This window comes from Canis aureus, chromosome 21, assembly GCF_053574225.1.
Source record: "Canis aureus isolate CA01 chromosome 21, VMU_Caureus_v.1.0, whole genome shotgun sequence".
Taxonomy (NCBI): domain Eukaryota; kingdom Metazoa; phylum Chordata; class Mammalia; order Carnivora; family Canidae; genus Canis; species Canis aureus.
This window is the reverse complement of record NC_135631.1, coordinates 36951716-36973839: the sequence shown is the minus strand read 5'-3', so window position 1 is coordinate 36973839 and position 22124 is coordinate 36951716. Positions and strand designations below refer to the sequence as shown.

At 34.6% G+C, this 22124-nt stretch overlaps 1 protein-coding gene across 13 annotated transcripts in view; it reads right to left on the bottom strand.

The window, feature by feature from the left end:
- Window positions 1-22124, bottom strand: part of MAGI2 (membrane associated guanylate kinase, WW and PDZ domain containing 2) — a 1325593-nt gene that overhangs the window by 1276018 nt on the left and 27451 nt on the right. The gene's annotated exons all lie outside the window — the stretch shown is intronic.

Sequence of the window (22124 nt, the reverse complement as noted above, 5' to 3'; positions counted from 1 at the left end):
TATATAAAGACCTCTCATATTTATTGTTAGCTCATATGTCCACATTTAGCAAACATTTATAAGTATCTATTATATGTAAAGCCCCATGTGAAGGGCTGTGGGAAAAATAGAAATGAACATCATTCAGCCTATTACATGAAAGATGCTCCAGAAGAGAGTTGAAAAGAAAGTTATATTTTTGATCAGTTATTACTGCAATCTGCTAAGAGCACTGCTTAAAAGGTAATACTTTGTTGGAAGTAATAGGATATAAAACAAATAGAAAGCAAATGCTAAAACCAGCTTTCTAACTATCTAGGTACCCCTTTCTAGTGGCATAGTACTACAAATGATTTTGAGATGGTTTTGCTTATTGGTTTAGAAAAATTGATTTTTTGACAAAAGAAGTATCCACACATACGTTTTACAAACAAAGACAGGGGTAAAATCATTATGTTATTTGTAAAATGTAATCGCAGCACAAGATGAAATTGCTTTGGAATCATATTGATTAATTTTACATTTATAAAACCTTGACCCAATATTCATACCCATGTGTCTCTTCAGAACCCATGAAAAGCTAGTAAAGATAAATCTTGAAGTGCAACTGATATATAAAATGCTACCCTTAAGAAAACCTCCAAGTGGTCATTTTTCCAGAACACTAAGTAACTTTTGCATACCCTGAAAGCTCTATTACCTTCGCTCCTAGTCCTAATTTGTCCCTATATCTCAGTATGGATTTTTCTATTTCTAGCATCAACTGTTTACTTCCACAAAGAAGTCTGATGCAAATGCAAAAGTTCCTTCTGAACCGTAAGTTAACTAGGATCACATAAACTTGTTTGTTCTAATTTGTGCACTGATTCTAGCTGCCATGTGAAATGGGTAAGTCACTTCATATTTCCAGATTCAGCTTTCTTATCTATATAAGAAGCTGACCTGCACAACACTAATGAGGGTTTCTATTTTGTGTAAGGGTCATTTATAAGGGTCAAGCCTTCTCCAATCAAAACTCAATTTTGGGAGGAAAAGAAACTTCTGCCAAAAAATATAAATATGACCATTCATATGTTCTAAGATATAAATTTCAAATAGTCCCAAGACCCAAACACATTTATCACAAGAATAATATAATACACTCAGCTTTTTAAAAAGCAATTAGATGCAAATAACTTTGGATTTCTACCTATACATGGCATATAAAATGTGCATAAAGTCTATGTTTCTATATTTGCATATTTTATATTATCAAACTTTAAATTCATATTTGCCTCTCTAAGAGGAGATAGTAGATTTTAAAGAGGTATTTTTATAACACTTACCACTTAAATAATATTTTTTACACTTAAGCCTCTTAATAAAGCTTTTCCATTTATTCACCTTGAATGGCTTTTGTGAGATAGCTAATATTATGCTCCATTTCAAAAGCTATAAATAGAAATAGCCTAGCCTGGAAACCTGGATTTTACTACAGCTAAAGTTTACTACTACTAAATGATTTGCATACTGTTAGAATTGGAACAACAGAAGCTATTCATGTGCTCCATTCCTTTCCTAGTTTATCTCCTAAGGAAAATGAAACTATTATGATCATGACTATAAATGAGAAACAATGTACAATTGATTATATTTTACAAACTGCATAATAAAATACATGTATATATGTTTAAAGATTTATTTACTTATTTGAGAGAAAGAGAGAGAACATGAGCAGGAGGGACAGTAGGAGAGGGAGAGAGAATCTCAACCAGACTCCACAGTGAGTGCAGAGCCTGACACAAGGCTCAGTCTCCTAGCTGTGAGATCACCACCTGAGCCAAAACCAAGAGTCTGATGCTGAACTGACTGCGCCACCCAGGAGCCCCTAAAATGTATTTTAAATAAGAAATATATCAACATACGTCATTAATATATGGAGAACAAAATACTGAACAGTAATCACTGGAATCAAAATTAGAAAAGAATGTCTTGAGTGGGTCTCTTTGGAGTTTACCTAGCACAAATAATTCCATGGGGTAGAGATGCTACAGAGACAAAAGAGAAAGAGAAGAACTAGGATAAAACAAGGATCTGTTGTTTCCATGAATGAGGAAAAAATGACTAAACAGAAATATATATATATATATATATATAGAGAGAGAGAGAGAGAGTAGTGGAAGAGAAATGAATGTGTCAAAAGTATGAGGTGAGTTAGAAAATTTAGTAGAGTTCTCCTTGTTAGTATAGTGGTGAGTGAGTATCCTCACCTGTCAAACAGGAGATGGGTTCGATTCTCTGATGGGGAGATGACAAGAAAATTTAGTAGAAAAAAATGCTGATCTGTTGTTACCATGAGGGAAAGGAGAAAATAACTGACTAAAGAAAACATATATATAAAAAAGAATTGATGATAAATGAGAGAAATATCAAAAGCATGAGACAAATTTCGTATCAAAAAAAAAAAAAAAAGATCCAGAAAAGAAAATGGGAACCAGAAAGAAGTAAAACAGGAACTTATGGGAGACTTCACATGATGTGATTCTATGGTAAAAGACAAACAGGAATCGGCATTTCCCTCAAATCCCAAATTTCAAGTCTATAGGTTATTAATCTAAGGACTTAAAATGATACTAGCTGCTTAAAACAATCAAGGTAAAATAGTGGATTCTATGATGAATTCAACACAGTGCCTTGAGCATTATCCAGAAAGATGAAGCAACTAATAAATACAGTACCAAGGCTTAATATGCACAGAAATTGTATGTCATTCTAAACAGCTGTCACCACAAGAGCTGAGTTATTTCATTTAAAAATCCAAAGTGAACCCTTTACAGAAATGTAAGTTGAACAGTGTCATACACAAGCTTCAGTGAACTTACACAATATTTTTGCACACCTACCCATAAGAAAAAAATGGCAATCATCAGATACATTCACGATAAAGAAAAGTAAAATAAGTATTCCTTCCTACCAGTGCAACTGGGAATTTAATAGAGGTGGTAAAGATTTAAAAAATATATTCTCAGAGAATGTCAGTAATCAAAATATCTTTTGAGATTTAACCTTAGTGTTCTTTTCTTTTCATATTACATTAAAGTGATTGTCACCACAAATACTATATTTTGAGACTTGAAATGTTATTAAACTAAAGGTTGCTATACATACATGAGCCTGGGGACATGAATAAAGTAGATTATTTCAGTATAAATTTAACAAAGATTTAGGAGAAGCTCTTCCACAATGGGTAACATCCTAAGGCAAGAAGAAAAAGGGGTTATGTCACTACACATCTTTCCCATTATATCTGATACAGCATGGAATGAACCAGAGTATCAAATTATTTTAGTCTTTACGACTGAGATAGCAAAGAGTTACAAAGCTCACAGGTGTTATCATTTCCCTATATGCCCTGAATCAATGCAATCCTTAATACTAACACTTTTTTTCTCATAAAAATGGACATTTCTAATTATAATGACTGCTAAAATTTAAATGTTTAGCATAAATTAGACTTAGCTAGATTTTTTTTTACTTTTATTTATCTTTAATTGAACTATAGTTGACATATAATACTAGTTTCAGGTGTACAAAATAGCAATTTGACAGTTATATACATAGGAAATGCTTACCATAAGAAATGTAGTTACTAAGTGTCACCACTCAAAGTTGTTATAGTATAATTGACTATATTCCTTACATAGCTAGATTTTAAAAACACACTTTCATTTTTACTTTTTTGGTAACCAGAAAACAATATTTAAAGCGGAATCACAATGCTGAAAGAACAATAAATAGAGACATCATTAAAAATGCATACAGGAATTTGGAAGGTGCTTTTATATTGTTATCAAAATAGAATTAAGGCATCAAGTAACCCTACCACCGCCACCACCACTGCTACTGGCTCTATATAATATTTGTTATGTACAGTCATTATTCTAAGTGTTTTCTGTAGTTTTTCCAAAGTATTTTCCATTGACAAGTTCAATCAAAGTTAGCAGTCATTTAAATTAGGATGTATTTATATATAATGAAAGCTGAAAATCTGATAATGCTAAATTTAGAGGAGTTGTGATCTTCAAAATTTGAACTTGAATTGTTTTTGAATCCAATGTTTGAGAGGTCAGGGACAATTAAGAAATGAAGAACATAAAAATGGAAAAGGTGAGACAGGCTTTTATTTTATTCCACGCAACAGCGACTTGCACATTACCTGTACATTGTGGTGCTTACTGCACACAATACTGTGATGCCACATGGTCTTTCACTACCAAGGTATTTTCTCTTTTGAGTAAAGAATAATGTGGATAAGGTTTACAAGCAATAGGGATGCTCAACAGTTGGCACTGACTGATCTCAGTATGTCATGAAAACCTGTATAGAAAAAACAGTGAATTGACTAGTCTTCCATAAAAACAAAAGGAAGTAGTATTACTTCATATACCATAAAATAGCCTAGTCATTTTTATCAATTTCATAGGATTTGTATAGCTATATTCCATTAGGTAAAAAAAATAATTTCCAACTTAAATAATATACTAATTGCTAAATGCTTGAATGTATATCAAAGAAAATAATGAAATACGGTATTTAAATATGACTTTGGAATTTGGGCATATTTTGAATTTTGTTCAAAATACTTTTTACCTGAATGTAGTTGCTGCCTACAATTAGTGTACATAGGTGCATTCTTTTGGAATAAGCTCAAATAATTGGTAGTTAATATGTAAATAATATTCAGCACATATTTAGCTATTGGGCATCCTTGACTATAGGAGGCAAGGGTAAAGAAATGGGTCTCGTTCTACACATCAGAGAAATATTGCCCTGGGTCCACTAAGCATGCACACTTCCAGCATGAAGTACTTAACAGAAATGCAATGATCCCAGCTGCTTGCTGTCACGTGGTAGTAAGAGCTTTTCATTTTATCCTTTTTGAGTTCTATGGTAGGCAAAATTATGACCTCCAAAGGTGTCCAAAACCTAATCCCCTGAACCTGTGCATATACCAAGTTCCATGGTAGAGGGAAATTAAGGTTACTCATCAGCTGACCCTAAAATAGGAAGATTAGAGAGGTATCTGGGTGGCTCAGCATGTTAAGTGCCTGAATCTTGGTTTCAGTTAAGGTCATGATCTCAGGTTCATGGGATTGAGCCCTGCATTGAGGTCCATACTCAGCATGGAGTCTTCTTGTCCCTCTCCCTCTGCTCCTCCTTCTGCTCTCTCTTTCTTACAAATAAATAAATAAAATCTTTTTTAAAGAAAAATGTAGAGATTATACTGTATCACTTAAGTGGGCCCAATGTATGGGATCCCTGGGTGGCGCAGCGGTTTAGCGCCTGCCTTTGGCCCGGGGCGTGATCCTGGAGACCCAGGATCGAATCCCACGTCAGGCTCCCAGTGCATGGAGCCTGCTTCTCCCTCTGCCTATGTCTCTGCCTCTCTCTCTCTCTTTCTGTGTGACTATCATAAATAAATAAAAAATAAATAAAATAAAAAATAAGTGGGCCCAATGTAATCACAGCAGATTTTTTAAAAGTGGAAGTGAGAATATGAAAAGAGAGATACCAGTGTGATAAAGACCAATTTGACATTGTGACCTTTGAATATGGAGGAAAGAGACCTGTGCCAAGGGATGTAGGTGACTTTTAGAAATTAGAAAAGGCAAGGAAACAAGTTTTCCCCTAGAGCCTCCAGGAAAAAAACACAGCCATTGATCAACACCTTGATTTTAGTCCACATACATCCATTTTGGACTTCTGACCTCCAGAACTGTAAGACAATAAATTTGTAATGTTTTACACCTCTAAGTTTGTGGTTGTTAAGCAGCAATATAAAATTAATACAACCTCTTGTCACACTAAGGAGTAGATAGAAAACAAATACCTCCTTTCTCAAAATGAACAGTAGAATCTTGATTGAAGTCTTTTATTATCAGAACCATTCCAGCTCTTCAATGAAAAAATATATGAACAATGTATAAATATTAATTAACAGAAAAGGAAAAATTGAGCACTTGCATATGTTCATATAATTTTTCATTAAATCAGTAGCATTTAAAATTAAAATTAAGTGTAAATACTTCTAAAAAGATAAAAACTTCAATCAGTGTATCATTCATTTTGGAAAGGAGTTATTTATTTATTTCCTAAGATACTGATTTATATACCTAGGAAATGCTACTTGAAAAATAAGACCCCACTCCCTCCATAAATTAGATCTGTATTTTTCTGACCACAGTAGAATATTTACAAATTAAATATGATGTTTTGACCTCAATCTTTTTCTCATTCAATTGAGCAAAAAAAAGCACATTGTGGTGATATTCAGTTTTTGCAAGAATCATACGGAGCTGTTTCACTGCAATGTATATGGATAATAACTTACTTAGGAGTTAAAATTACTACTAAAAATGTGAATCAAGAATACTTCACATGGTGTGTTCCTAGAAAACCATGGAATTGAAATTTCTTTTTTTTTTAAGATTTTATTTATTTATTCATGAGAGACAGAGATAGAGAGAGAGAGAGAGAGAGAGAGAGAGAGACAGGCAGAGGAAGAAGCAGGCTCCATGCAGAGAGCCTGACGCAGGACTCGATCCCGGGTCTCCAGGATCACACCCTGGGCTGAAGGCGGCACTAAACCGCTGAGTCACCCAGGCAGCCCAGGAATTGAAATTTCATGAATATATATAAATATTTAACATTGCACAAGCCCCTGAACCACATATTATGATCCCTGGATTTGAGGTCACCATTATTTTCCTATAATTTATAGATACTCAGACTTGGTCAGTTAATGAAATGTTTATTTTGTCCTTTGCTTGACATTGTCAACTCAATGGTAACAACATTCATGATAAACATACCTGTGTTGGCAGTTGGCAGTCTTTGGAGGGGAATTTGGACTTGTGGCAACAGTGGGCTTTATTGCCAATGAGGCCCTTATTCACTGGAAACTTCTATTTAATACAAATGGTCTTTATCAGAAAAGTGCTATTCATGACAAAAAAAGAAGTTTTGTGATTTTATATTCCTTTTTACTTGATTCTAAACACTAAACATATTTCTTAATTCTTCCACAAATACTTGTATAAATGTTTATAACATATAAAGTGTTAACTACAGAAGAATAAAAGGGTTATCATTAGATATAAAATCTGCATATTTTGATGCTGCTGAAATTGAGGGCTATATTTTGGCTTGCCTGTACCTCTCCAGGTGGCATAGCTAAGTTCCCATGTGAGGCTGCCCGAGGCATCCTGGCATTGTTACAAGCTGGTTTTTGTTACCCTTGACTGTCCTTTCTCAGATTGTTCTTTCTCCTCAGATCACCCTTCCTTCTCTTCAGAAGCAACTTTCCTTTGTCCTCTTGGCAGAGGATTGATCTCTACCAAGGTGTGACATAGAGAAAAAACTGGTGATGAGAGTCAGGAGATGTGGCACTAGCTTTGGGTTCTGTAACTCTGTGGGTACCACTCTGCCACTCTGAGTCTCAATCTCCCTGACTGTATATTGAAAACAATGGGTTCAATAATCTTTATAGCCCATTCAGAATCTTTAAGCTATAATTCTTTGAGCTATGGAATACCCATCCAGGCTCACCACCTTTGGGGCTTATGGCCCTAAAGGGATGGCCAAAAGTAAAGGCTATGTCACTGCTATTTTAGACATGTTTATATTTCAGTTGATGCTTCCTAAGGAATGAAATATCTTCAAAACTTCAAAAGAATGATTGAATCACTAATGAAAGAATTCTGGAACAGTATGAGATTTTGGATTTTCCTCTGAAGTCACCATTTGAGAAATAAGAATAGTCCTGCATATTGCCAATGGCCATGACACAACTTGGAAAACAAGGCAATTTCACTATTGAACAATCTGAATTCTCATTCAAAGAATGAATGTGGATAAGGATGGCTGAGTCCATATTTAAAAGCAATTTTGCAGGCAGCTAAGATGTTATATGCAGCTTTTGTTCTTCTGGACAACTAATGTACATCCTCATACAAATAAACCTAGTTCCCAAGTAATTCCATTTTTCCATTCTGTCCACTAGACAATGGAGGAGATTTTTCTATATGTCTGTTAGCAAGTGTTATGGAAAATCCTACCTACCCCTATAAAGGTGGTAGGATTTTTAGTTGTCAAGAAGTGCTGTGCATCAAAGCCCTTTGTTGATTCATCTGAGCCCTTCTATTTTTCCACCAAAACCATCACAGTAAACAAAGCAATTACACTAAGCCAAGTTATGCTAGTGGCACAAACACCTCTTTTAACAACTGAACTGGGTTCTGGGGACCAACCACTCCTTTAATTACACCTCAGAAGTGCACATAATGAGAAAAGAGCCAGTCACGCTGCCTGAGCCTCTAATGTGGATTGGCTCTGGTCCAAGTCCTTTGCGTCTCTCTTCTTTCATCTGTCCCTAGAGTGGTGCTGTTATATGAGATTACCCTGTTTCTGCTTTCTTTCTTATCCCCTTTCATGTCTTCAGATAAATTTCTCACTCCAGCCCCCACTGTTCTCAGCCAATAATATTTTCCAAGTTGAAACACTTTCCCTTTCAATATACGGTCTGTTCAACAGTTGAAGCACTCAGGCTCCATGTCTATACCATTCATTTATCCATCATTAATTTAATCAGTCATTCAATGTATTGATCTATAATGTTTTTATTATTGGAAACAGGGAGCCTCACAGATCACTGGGTCTGTGAGAGAGAAATCCAATATGAGAATACATTATGATAGAATATGTACAATTTCCCGGGACATCAGAGGAAAGAATGGCTGTTATTCTTCAAAGAGTTGACAAAAACTTTGTTAAAAAGCCAAACAATATACTGCCTTCAGTTATTTATGATACAAATTCCAAGGAAACAAGACCTTATCTTAAAGGTCATTGTATCTTCTCAATAGTACCTTGTAGACAATGGATACATTGTGGGTGCTCAATAAAGACACACATTTTAACTATGCATCACGGCACCATGGCAGAGACACAGGCTGGGTTTTGTTGCCCTTAGCCTTCCTCCAGGTTGTTCTTCAACCTCTTTTCCTTTCACAAACACCTTTCCCTTGTCTCCTTGGCAAAGCCAATCCTTATCAACATATGGCATAGAGGGGTGAACTGGTGAGTTCTAATTACTTAGGTCAGATAAGTAGACAACTTAGTCAAGGCTAGAGTTCATACATGTGATTCCTGTCTTGGTCTCTTATTTTGACTCTCATACATGTCCAGAGGTCCTGTTTCTGACACTCACTGGTCATTTTGTAAATGGATCTATTTGTTTTAAAAAGATTCCAGATGCCTCATCTTCAAGTATGGAGGAAATCTACCTCTTCAGTCTTATAAGTGAATGATTCCTAATCTTTACATCTTTGGGCATTTATTTTTTATATAAAAATATTTGTTGAACAATTGCTACTTTGTTAAGAGCTGTGGGCAATACCGAGCTGAATGGTATACCCACCTTGGTTGGAAACAACTCTTCCTTCTATTTCCCTCGTTTCAAGGGTTAGCCTATCCTGTTTACTTCTGTTAATACTGCTAATCCAATTTTAGTAGAGTAAGTATGCTAAGGTGTGTCTCTTTTATGACACACTATCCATTCACTGAATACAAGCCCGATACCAGGCTTAACTCTGAATGGATTTTACATTTCAGAAAATAGATCCAGTGAAGTTAAACAATGCAACTAAGATCCCAAGGATATTAATGGTGAATTTTCCTTATTGGCTCCAGATGCAGAGAACAATGGATAGATAACAGGCCTACTCAGGACAGTGTTAGAGAATGTAAATCCACTCTCCACTCTGGCTCATTACTCACCTCCAGACTGTATTTAAAGAAAGGTTATGAATTCATGAGAAATTGTGAGAAATTGGTAAATAATATCAATTTACAGAAAGAGTTTCTGGAGTACTGAATCATTCTCTCCTTAACTCTCAGTCAGGACTTTCTTTCCTGATTCAGTTCAAATCTGTGCTTACTAGAGTCTGGGGTGGCTATACTTCTAAGAACTCCTATATGAGGCTGACATGGGGGAACAGAGTTTTGAGACCAGACTACATTGGGAAAGACCTACACATCCAGTGTTAGACCCAATAAGGATGTATGCATTTTCCCATTGACCTAGTGGATTCATGAAAAGAGATTGTCTTGAGAATTGAAAGGGACTCTTCCCAAGAAGACTCTGTACAATAAGAGAGCCCCAACAGAAAGCACTTCAGAGAACATAGGGTTTGAAAGGAAGCTATCAACTGCCAGTCAGAGACCTGGACACCTCCAGTGGTAGAAAATATCAGAAGAATCCACAAAAGTGCTTCATGAGAAAAACAACAAATATCTAGGCATCTGAAACACAGGGCAGTTTGACACCAGATTTAACAGCACAAGACATATAAAACTGTAAATAAGATTGTATATTAGACTGCATAAGACTATTCAACAGCAAGGGGGGAAAAGTCTATTTTTTTATACCTAATAGTGGCTAGAAAACTAGGAGGAAAACTAGGAGCTGGGAAGCTCCATAGAGTTTGTTTTAAGGCATAACAGTGAGAAAGAATGTTGCTATCTGCTTGTTTCTTAATGAGTTTAACTTGTTCATAACTGGTGACATGAGCTATTGGTAGAAGCCAAATTTCCTGACCCAAAGTCCACTGTTATCTTTATGTTCCTAAAAAAAATTAGGAATACCAATTTGCTCTATAAATAGTAGATAGTAAAGACTTTAGAAATATAATATTCCAGTGCCAAACCTTGTTTTGGCCCTCATTCAGGAGAAAGGAAGGAAGGAAAGAGAGAAAGAGAGAAGGAAGGAAGGAAGAAAGGAAGGAAGGAAAAAAAGGGAGTAAGGAAGGAAGAAAGGAAGAAAGGAAGGAAGGAAAAAAGAAGGAGGGAAGAGGGAAGAAAGATAAGGGAGGGAGGGAGGAAAGAAATATCAATTTTCAAAAGATACCATTGAGACAATTAGGGAATATGGACTGGGTATTTTATATTAGGTAATAACTAATACGGTTGTTAGCTGTAATAACGACAAGGTGGTTATGTCTAAAATGTCCTTCGATGTGAATTAAGCATAAGCACACTGACATATACATGGCAAAAGTATAAGATGTCTAGTGTCATATTGTGATTTTAATAAGAAATTTTTATTTGTTCTTCATCCTATTTCTGGCACAAAAACCTAAAACCCTTGGGATTTCATAAATAATGAGAGCCATACAGAAGTCTTTGTTATGTTAATGAGGTGGACATTTGGAAAGCACCTAAGGATGGAGGCTGATTGTCAGAGGGACCAACAATGTGATTAGAGGATTGCAACTTCCAGTTTCACCCACTACCTCCAGGGAGGGGAAAGGGCCTCGGGGTTGGATCAACTGACAACAGGGCAAAGATTTAATCAACCATGCCAATATAATGAAGCCTCCATGAAAACGCAAAAGAACAGGGATCAGAAAGCTTCTAACTTGGTGACGTGTAGAGAGTCAGAGAGATGACACATTTGAAAAGGGAATGGAAACTCTGTCCTTTCTTCATACCTTGCCTTATGCAACTCCTTCATCTGGCTGTTTTTGAGTTACAACGTTTTATATTAAACCAGTGATCTAGTAAGTAAATAATCTCCTGAGTTTTGTGAGCTACTCTAACTAGATAGTGTCAGAAATGAGTTGAAAAAAAAAAAAAAAAAAGAAATGAGTTGAATGTAGGACACCAGCTGGTGTCCAGAGAATTGCTTGGATGTGTGTTGAAACTGCCCCCTGCCACATACTAGAATTGAGTCCAGAACCCTACTACCTGCTATCTGCTTTAAAATACTCCAGAGGGGGTTAAAAAGTAGTAGAAATAGATGAAACAAATTGGAAAAATACAGATAATTATTTAAGGTAGATCAGGGGTACATAGGGGTACATTGTTCTATTCACTTTACTTTTAAGGGTGATTAAATTTTTCATAAGAAGTTGAAAATGAATAAGAGAAATTCACAGGTCCATATGTTTTTATTTGTTTTAACTATTCCTCCTCTACATAAGCATATGTAACTTTTGACTTACATGGATTAAGGCAGCTTCCCTCCAAGATAACTTCTGCATAAACACAAATATGCTATATGTAATTCATTGTATTATAACTCCTTACTTTTTAAGAAGGTAGATTGGAATCTAAAACTACTAACTCTATTCCAAAGCTGTTCTTTGCACTGAGAAAATCAGAGTTCTCCAATGAAAATAATTGGAAATTTAATATCCTAAGCATCTCTTTATATAATACTTAAGGCTCAATTTACCAAGGTTCTGGGTACCACATTTTTGCATCCACATTTTAGATACCACATCTTTAATGAGGGCATCAGAATTTTGTGACAGAGGAGACTGTAAAGAACAAAGGCCCTTGGGAAACTGTCTTTACAGGAAATTGAAAGCTAGGACTTGATCATTTTTGAGACACATTTATATAGGAGATAGCTATATCCTATCAGGCTGCAATAATTCAAACTACTGATTAAAAATATACTACCATATTTGTTGCCAATTTTAACATACAGGCCTTTCACATTCTAATGCCTCTGATCCTGAAATAAGTGCTGCCTAAATTAATTATCATCCATGCTGCAGTTGTGACATAGTTGAATGTGCCTATACATGCACAAAACAGAACACTTTGCAGAATGGAATCCAGTGGCTTGGAATAAAGTTATGGAAACAGTGGAGCTTTCTTTCTTTTTCTCTCTTATTCTCTTTTGTTTTTAAACAAAAGCTGCAAGAATTTTTAAATAATTCTTGATGTAAAAACAAAACTATATATATTAAAAAAAGAACATCAGTGACTCTAAACAGAAAAGTATTTGGAAAAATTAGACTCTCAAAGATATTTGGGGCTACCTTGCCTAATGTTTTCATGTACATTTTACTTTTTTCATGTGTATATATGTTACTCTTCATAAAAAATTGCTTAAATACTTCCAAAAATCTTTCTTCCAATAAGTATAAAATTTCTAAGTGATGAGAAAGAATTGTATCATCATAAATTAATTGGTAGCATATTTTTCTTTCTTAGTGATAAAATAATGTCATATCTTAAATCAATGAAATGCAATATCTGAAATGAAGCAAAGCTTATGAAGATATGACACATTTATGTAGGTTACATAATAAATAATTAAGGGGAATTATAGATGATCAAAACATGTCCTCAATGCTAAGAGCATTCTTTAGAGAAATAGTCATGATTTTATATCATCATTCCCTAAAACTAGAGACAAAATAATAACGTTTGTAGCCCATGGGGCTGGCAAATGAGGGCACTTCTGAATGTTTATATAAACTCACTCTAAATATCCTCTTTCCTACTCTGAAAATTGAGAGATTGGCTAAATCCAGGTTATTATCAGAATCACAATCAGTTTAGACAGGGAGACAAATTTCAGACCATTATGATGAAAAACTAACAAATGGAACTGTCCAACATAAAAGCTGGCGTTGCTGCCATCTTGAAATGAATGACTTCAGTTATCACTTTCAATGCTTTGGGAATGGTCCCACTACAGGGAAAGAGGATGGACTAGAATGAAGACCTACTGAGCCTCTTTCAGTTTTAGAATTATATGTTTCTAAATAAAATCCTGTGAACCTGCTCTTAAATATTGGCTGATATATACTTTAATTAGATACTCACTCTTAGTCATTAGCCCCATCAAAGGAAAGAATAGTGCAAAGTTCCAATATCCATGAAATAATATTTGATCAAAAAGCCATAAAAATTATGCCTAAGTTCGTTCATAAGTTTTATGTTGTATTAATTTTGACATAAAATTAAAGAAAAATTAATTAACCCTGCCATCCAAACACCATTCCTAGAAAAATAAATAAGCCAGCTTCCCTCAGAGACTCCTATTGGTTAATGTACTACTGTATTTCGAATTCATATATTTATTTTTTTAAGATTTTATTTATTTATTCATGAGAGAGAGAGAGAGGCAGAATCACTGGCAGAGGAGGGAGAAGCAGGCTCCATGCTGGGAGCCTAACGTGGGACTCGATCCCGGGACTCCAGGATCATGCCCTGGGCCAAAAGCAGGTGCTGAACTGCTGAGCCACCCAGGGATCTCCTGAATTCATATATTTATTACTGTTTCTTCACTGTCCTGAAGTGTCAATGGTTCTTATGGTAACTTTTTGATAATAACTTTTTAAATATTAAAATGAGTGAGAACCTTATATTTTCTTTGCTGAATATTTCTTTTTTTTTTTTTAAATTTTTATTTATTTATGATAGTCACAGAGAGAGAGAGAGAGAGAGAGAGAGAGGCAGAGGGAGAAGCAGGCTCCATGCACCAGGAGCCCGACGTGGGATTCGATCCTGGGTCTCCAGGATCACGCCCTGGGCCAAAGGCAGGCGCTAAACCGCTGCGCCACCCAGGGATCCCTCTTTGCTGAATATTTCTTATTCTTGCCCTTTCATTCATATTTTTGATAGATTATCATTCATACAGAAGGAAAATGGATGCTGATATTCCTAAAATATTTTTTGACATGATGGCTATTATAACAAGTCTGTATAACCAATACTACTGTAAGGATAAAATTAGGAGGTCTGTTACAAAATAAAAAAGACTATTAGAAAAATGGAAGTAAGAAGAAGAAAGGAAGAGGGAAAAGAATGTATGCTTTTCCTTTATTTTCGTGGAATTGCCTAAGTAGTGACAAAATGTGAGAATGTTGTAGCTTTAGCTATGAATCCTCCAAATTATCATTGGCTGTATGAACTCAAGGGATAACAGACAATTTTCTGTCATGTCCAAAAATTAGCTTTGTTTTTGCATCTGAAGCTATCTTTGAAGACTCATATAATATATAAAGAGTAAAGCATTAACAAGACAATTATAAGAGTATTTGAACTATTTATTAAGTACCAATTTATCGGGATCCCTGGGTGGCGCAGCGGTTTGGCGCCTGCCTTTGGCCCAGGGCGCAATCTTGGAGACCCGGGATCGAATCCCACGTCGGGCTCCCGGTGCATGGAGCCTGCTTCTCCCTCTGCCTGTGTCTCTACCTCTCTCTCTCTTTCTCTGTGACTATCATAAAAAAATAAAAATTAAAAAAAAAAGCACCAATTTATCTCCCTATTCATGCTAAACATGACATTTCTTGTTAAACAAAATTTTCTCTAATTTTATAAATATTTATCTTAATAACATTGAAGTAGTAAATACAAAACTTTTAAAAGGCTATTTAATTATTATGCTGGAAAATGGATGACATGAAAAATTTGAGCGAAAGATTCAAAATAATCCTAGTACTCTCTGGTGCATAACAAATGAAAAAGATATCCACCACCCCACCCCACCCCCCCCAGATAAAGTGTCCACCTACATGTACCTAAAGATCTACTGTAGGGAGCTAATTGGTGGCCCATATTGGCCTAAGAGGGCATATTATGGTTACATCAATGCACAGCGGGATGTCCCAATAGAACTAAATATAAGACAGCTTTGATTTCTTTGCTCAGGACCATCTAACCTAATTTTAGATAGCCTGGATCTTTATCTGAGCAACTTTGTGGAAAGCATGATCTGATTCTATTGTCCTGGAAAGCAGAGCAAAATATGCATCAACTGACCTTTAAATAATTGCATTTTGAAATAATAAAAAGGAGGAAAGGATTATGCACACTCACACAAATATACACCTCTGTCTCCACTCTTTCTCAGAGAATTAAGTTTAAAATGCTATAATACTAGAAAGACATTTCTTTAAAAATATAATCAATGCCATTAAAATCAGTCTATTATGAAAACAAGCAACTCCTTAAAAGTGTGGAATATTCCCAGTGATGCCCCTATCACCACATATATTCAGCCATTATAAAACCCCAAAGGATTTCTACTTGTTTTACTAATTATACGGATTCTTAAATGTATTTTGTTTCAAATTCACTTTTCTCGATTTCAACATTATTCATCTTTTCTGTGATCAATGTGGAAGTGAAGAAAACAAACACAACACTGAGCATTTCAGACAAGGCAATTAAACATGTGGTTTCTCTAGGCACATGTTACAGCATCAGCATTTGCAGCCATGGATGAGTCAGGCTAAACTAAAGTTTTCAATGGAGCTGATACTTTATTTTGCACATATGCTACCAGGATTACATCATCATGGTTAAATTCATAATCTACTAATATTTTGTTAAGAACTCCAAAGTTCAAGCATTTTTATTCAAACCATAAAAATCCAGGGAATGCCAGACTCTACCCTGACATCATATGCACTTAGAAGTTCCTGTTACATTTTTTCTTCTTACTGTATTAAAGTAATATTGACATCAAATGTGGATCTGTAAGAACTCAACGTCATGGCTTCCTACTATGTGAAATCTTCTATACAAATGAAGGGGTGCTCTGTTTATTATTCATTATCTCAAGAGTGGCTGTATGAATATTATAAAAATCAAACATTATCCATAAATATCAATCAAATCAAGAGAGAGCACAAAATGTAACAATATAAAATAAAAAAACACAAATATTCCTTAGGGTACCACGGAATGTGCTAGCAATTTGACAGATACAAAGAAAGTAAATGTCACAATCCTATCACAATATATCTGGTTGACATTATTACTGTAATAACATTTGATATATAAGCAGATAATTTAATCTATTTTGTTCGCCTATTATCCCCACTATGGCGCTTGGCTTATAGTAAGCACTCAATAAATATTTACTGAATAAACTGAATGTGTTATTTGATCTTTACAAGAAGCCTTTAGTACTATTGTTACCATCTTTCTTTTTATTGCTCTTATTTTACCATTTACTGTTATTGTTAGTATTCTACGAATGAGAAATCAGAATGTGAGAGACTATCATGGAATGTCCAACTTATAGTCCATTCTAACTCCAAACCACCAGTGCTCTTTTTGATAAAAACCAGATCTCCTATGAAACACTATGTGAAAAGGGTCAATAAATAATCACTATAAGCTGGGCTGATAACCAAAGTTTCATGAAGGACACAGATATGAGTTAAAAATCAGAGTACAGTCAGGATTAAAACAAGCAGAGAGAGATAATATTGAAAGTAAAAAGAGGTAGCATGAGAAAAGGGGGCAATACGGCACAATTAACATTCAGGGCCAATTAATGGGCAGATCTGGCTCTTAGGCAGTGTGGGCTCCATGAATAGGCTTCCCTGGGGTTGGCATGTTCAGTACTCAGAGCAATGTGGGGAAATGCAGCAGTCAGAGGTCAGTAATAAGTTAGAATGCCAGAAATACTGGAAGTCTGGAAGCTTTTGGAACCACAAATTAGAAATAAACCAGAGGTAAAGGGTACCAGATAAATCATAATTTAAGAGAAATTGCAATGTTGGAGGGCTCAGTAGGGGTTCTTTTACCCCGTAAGTACCAATAGTCCAGGAGATATGTAAGGCTACAAAAATCTAGGGGTAAATTACCCGAGGACCAGATGAATTGAGCCCAGTAATTTAGTAGGAACATATTTCAAAAAGTCCTGCAAAGATATCAAACAAAGGTAGCAGAGTAGGGAGGATGTAAATTAAGAGTACATTCAAGTCACATGGAAAACAAGTTACAAGCTGTGTATAAACTGGAGCCAATAACCTTGAATGCCATTGAGAACTGAGGAGTCTAAGACAGTCGTGGAGCACCCTTGTCTGTGTCACATATGCTTAACCTCTTCTGTGGCATTATGTGTGCTTCAAATGGCAGCATTTGCTGTAGTTTGCCCCATGACAAAGGACTGCAGCACAGCAATGAACCTGATACTATAAAACCATTTTCTGACCTGATGTACCTTGACCTGCAAATTTGTATGGGTGAAAAATGTTGCAAGAGGCAAAGGAAAATATAATTGTGGGTAAAAGGAAACTCTGGTAACAGATGTGTTCTGATAAGTTCAGGAACGTAGGCACTGAGAGACATAACTAGAAAAGTAGATTGAAGACAGACTGCCAAAGCCTTGAATGTTTGATGAAAGTGTTTGGATATTTTGTTCTAGGAAATAGGAGGCAAGAGTTTTGGGGTTGGGAAGTACTCTGACAAAAGCAATGTGATCTACAAAAACAAAGATAAAAACAAAGGATACCAATTAGGAAGCCACTGTAATAATTTAGAAGTGTGGTAAGTTATATATGAATTATATCCTTGACAATAGGAATACAGAGTTTTGAAATATTGTAGTATGAGTAATGATAGTAGATTGAAGAACCAATAAAAGAAATTCCTTATAATGAAAAAATGAGACTTTATTTTAGACAAAAGTTGAAAAATAGACACAAACGCACATGTGTGCCTTGAACATGCACATACGTACACACACAATCACACTTTATGTACATTGGAAAGGATATTGCTTTAAATCATAGTAAGTATATCAACATTATCACTTATGGTAGATGAAAGTCTCAAACTTGTGATACTGGGTGATAGGTATAAAACTCCATTATTTATGCCATATGCATTTTTATATATATAGCAGATGTTTCTTTTTATTAAGCAAAAGTACAGCTTTTTGACAAGGCAAAATCTTACACAATAATGCTGAATATGTAAAATAATATACTGTATCAGAGAACACATCAAAATAATATTAGATTTTAAATATTCTTTTGAAAATACATACTTCAGCTAACACAACAAATATTTAACCCATACTGACAATACTGAGCCATCATTTACTGGACAGTTTTTTAAGGGATAGAGTGTATTTTCTCTTACCCACCCACATTGCTCAAGCCTGTATATGTCCAGAAAAAGGTCTCAGGAAGAGAGCAGCATTCAATGCAAAGCTACCTGGCCCAGATAGGACTCAAACCTTTCTTTCTGACATCACTAATGCAATGTCTACTCAACTGAACCCTAAATAAACCAGCTTGTTTCCATAAATTTGAGGTTATTAAGATGTTCTTTTTTTTCTATCTTGGCAGAGTGAGAAATACTAATTTAGTAAAGCTTGGCAAATTTTTTAGCTTAGGAAATATCACCAGAGTTGATATTTTTCACACCAAATACTAATTAATTAGTTAGCAATAATTAATGACTTAATAAATAACCAATATTGGTGAAACTTAACTCCAAAAGAGTCAGATAATTTATATTGCTGGAGTTGTGAGATAGATCTCTTTCAGATTAAGAAAAGATAACTTGTAGATATCTGTATTTGGGGTGTTCTTGACTATAGGAAACATCTGTTTTAATTTTTTAAAATAAGCTAGGACTAATATAATACCTCAGCATAAGTTTTTGAGCCCAGAACTTATAAGGCATTATTTTATTCTTCCATCATACCACTGCTATCTCATCAGACATTTATAATTCAAAAATGAATGCACTGAATCAGGGTGCTGAAATGGTATACTTTATAGTTATTTTGGAGATTTGAGGTCTAATAATACCTACCAGATAATGCTTTTTGTCATTTATTACTATTGGTTTTGTTCTAATGAGCCAAAAGTAACAAATATAGATGAATGGTCAGATTTATTTTTCATTTATGTAAAGTTGGAGACCAGAGAGAATAATTTTTGACATATAAAGCAGTTATTGGATTAAATGCCAAATTTGAGACTTCAAGAAACTTCAACCAGATAGCGTAGTGCTTCCATGACAGTTCTATCTTGCTTTTAAAATACTTTCATTAACAATGATGAAAGAAATCATAGGAGGTATCATCTGACAAGAGCATCTCATCATTATCAGCAATTGTCAGGATCTGGTCTAATCTGAAAAGCCAGATAAACATTTGTGGTATTTTGCTTATTTTTTGTCTATCATATTATCCACTTGTATAAGTGGTTCTATGTCATGGCAATACAGTTGTCCCCATACACATGCTAGGCCTATTCAGAAGAATAGTATATAAAAGGAGGGTATACTCAATACCACGAAAGTCATATGCTTGAAAATACAACACAGACTAAAACATTTAGATAGATGGAATGGTTAAATATTTGAGTGCCAAAAGATGAAAAACACATGCTTTCAAACCTAATAAGTAGGTGTGTCATTTATACATTTCAATATGATGATTCCTATAATTTATGACTTCTATACTAGTGTCCTCTCATTCTTATATTTCTTTCTATCTGAATTCACGCAGCCTTCACTGAGATCCAAACAAATGGGGATGTTTCATTGTTCTAAGCCTGGCCTATTTGTTTCCACTGCAATACACAAGCCAGCTGTGCTCAAATGCAGTATCTGAAGAATGATGTTGAAATAGACAAAGCAGGCTCTCAGGACTAGTCATGCTAAAGGAAATAACTTTGGGCAATTCTGAAACAGTAACATAACCACAATATTAGTTGGTTACGATATGCTAATAAATACAACATGATCCCTTAGGCAGTGGAGCAGAATTATTTAAACCCATATTCCACACATCCAGCTCAACTGCATAACCCTAATTAGCACTCTTTGTCCTTTCCTAAATAATTTCCTCTGTGCTTATCACAGTAGGATTTTTTTTTTTTTTTGCTTTGTTTGGGTGTCTTTTTGTTTGTGTGTTTGTCTGTTTTTATTTTTGTTTTTTGTTTTTTTTTTTTATGGTTTGGGTGTCCTAATCCAAGACCAAATCATGAGGTATGCTTTAAGGTACTCATATATATCAGATATAGGTTGAACTACAAAATACTTTATATGCTATTCCCCTCCCATTCAGATATTTTATATAGTTTAATTATAATACCAAACACAGTAAAAAAATCATAAACAAACATGCAAAATGACAGAAATACACATTCATTTCTCAGAGAATAAAAAAAATAATAGTAATAAACTCAAACCATCGTAAGCATTTCACACTGACATAACAAAATAAAGTAAAGCTCAGTTGGATTCACGGATTTGTACAATTTCAAACAGTAAGATATAAATCAATAAAGTTGTTTTTGTTTTTGTTTTTTTGGGTTTTTGTTTTGTTTTGTTTTGGCTTGCTTGATCTTATTTAGGCAGGTTTTTCTACTACAGGTTTTGTTCAAGGGAGTAAGGCCAGATTCCCAGTGAGCAAAAATACAGCCTGACTCTGCAAAGACTCAATAAGAAACTAAACTTGGAACTACCCAATGGCAATAAATACAGAATGCCGTGGTAGATAGAGAAACCTGTATAATGGTAAAACAAGAGGTAGGGTGTTCTTGGCACACAGAATTATTTTCTCCCCTATCAGAGCCAACTTCTTGTATATCAGTGAAACTTTAAAATTTGAGCTACTGTAATAAGTAAAAAAAAAATGTTTGAAAGATATAAAATAAAGAAGGAAAAAAAGACAGGTAAATAAATTCACAAAAATGTGTTATACTGATATCAAATAATTTTTTTGGTTATAACTATTCCAACATAGTACTCTCTTGGAACCAAATATGAAGACATACATAAATATATGTATTTGCACATTTTAGTAAGTGTCCTCAGAGTGTTTTGAAATTGTTGTACATGACCAACAAGAAATTATATTATTTTAAAAGATTGTCACATTCAATTTTCAACACCACTAGGAATTAAGTATTGAAATCTCTGTTTTAGAGATGAGGACACAGTCACTTAGAACCAGTAAGTTGCCCAACATCCAAACTTAGATCTATCTGATTTCAAATTTTTCTTTTAATTTCAAAAAATTAACTGTAATGAAATATACTTTATAAATTTTACCTGATCAGAAATAATTCCAAGGTGTAGTACTAAATCTGTTATGTGTAGTGAGTGAAGGGTATAAATTAAGTATGGATATAACCTTAGAACAGCTTTTGCGGGGAGAACAGACTTTTAAGAAATAATTAGAAACATTAAACATATATATATACTTAGATATTTATGATACACGTCATATACTTGATACTATTTCTTTCATTATCTATTTTGGGTAAGGCCATCACATTAGATGACATAGCAGAGAAATGGAAAGAAGATATATTTTTAGTCACTCAATCAACCAATCCTGGTGTCTACCCTATGTTTAGATTTCCTGTTGGGTAAAATCATAAATATCCTTATAGTTTATGACTGCTTGATTTGGATTTCAGTAACTTGAGCTTGAAAATATCATAACTAATGCATGCCACTGTATTAAGGTGCAAAGAAAGTAACAGTATAGAATTAGGAGGTAGGAGAGGTGTCTATTTAGATCAAGTAATTATTTT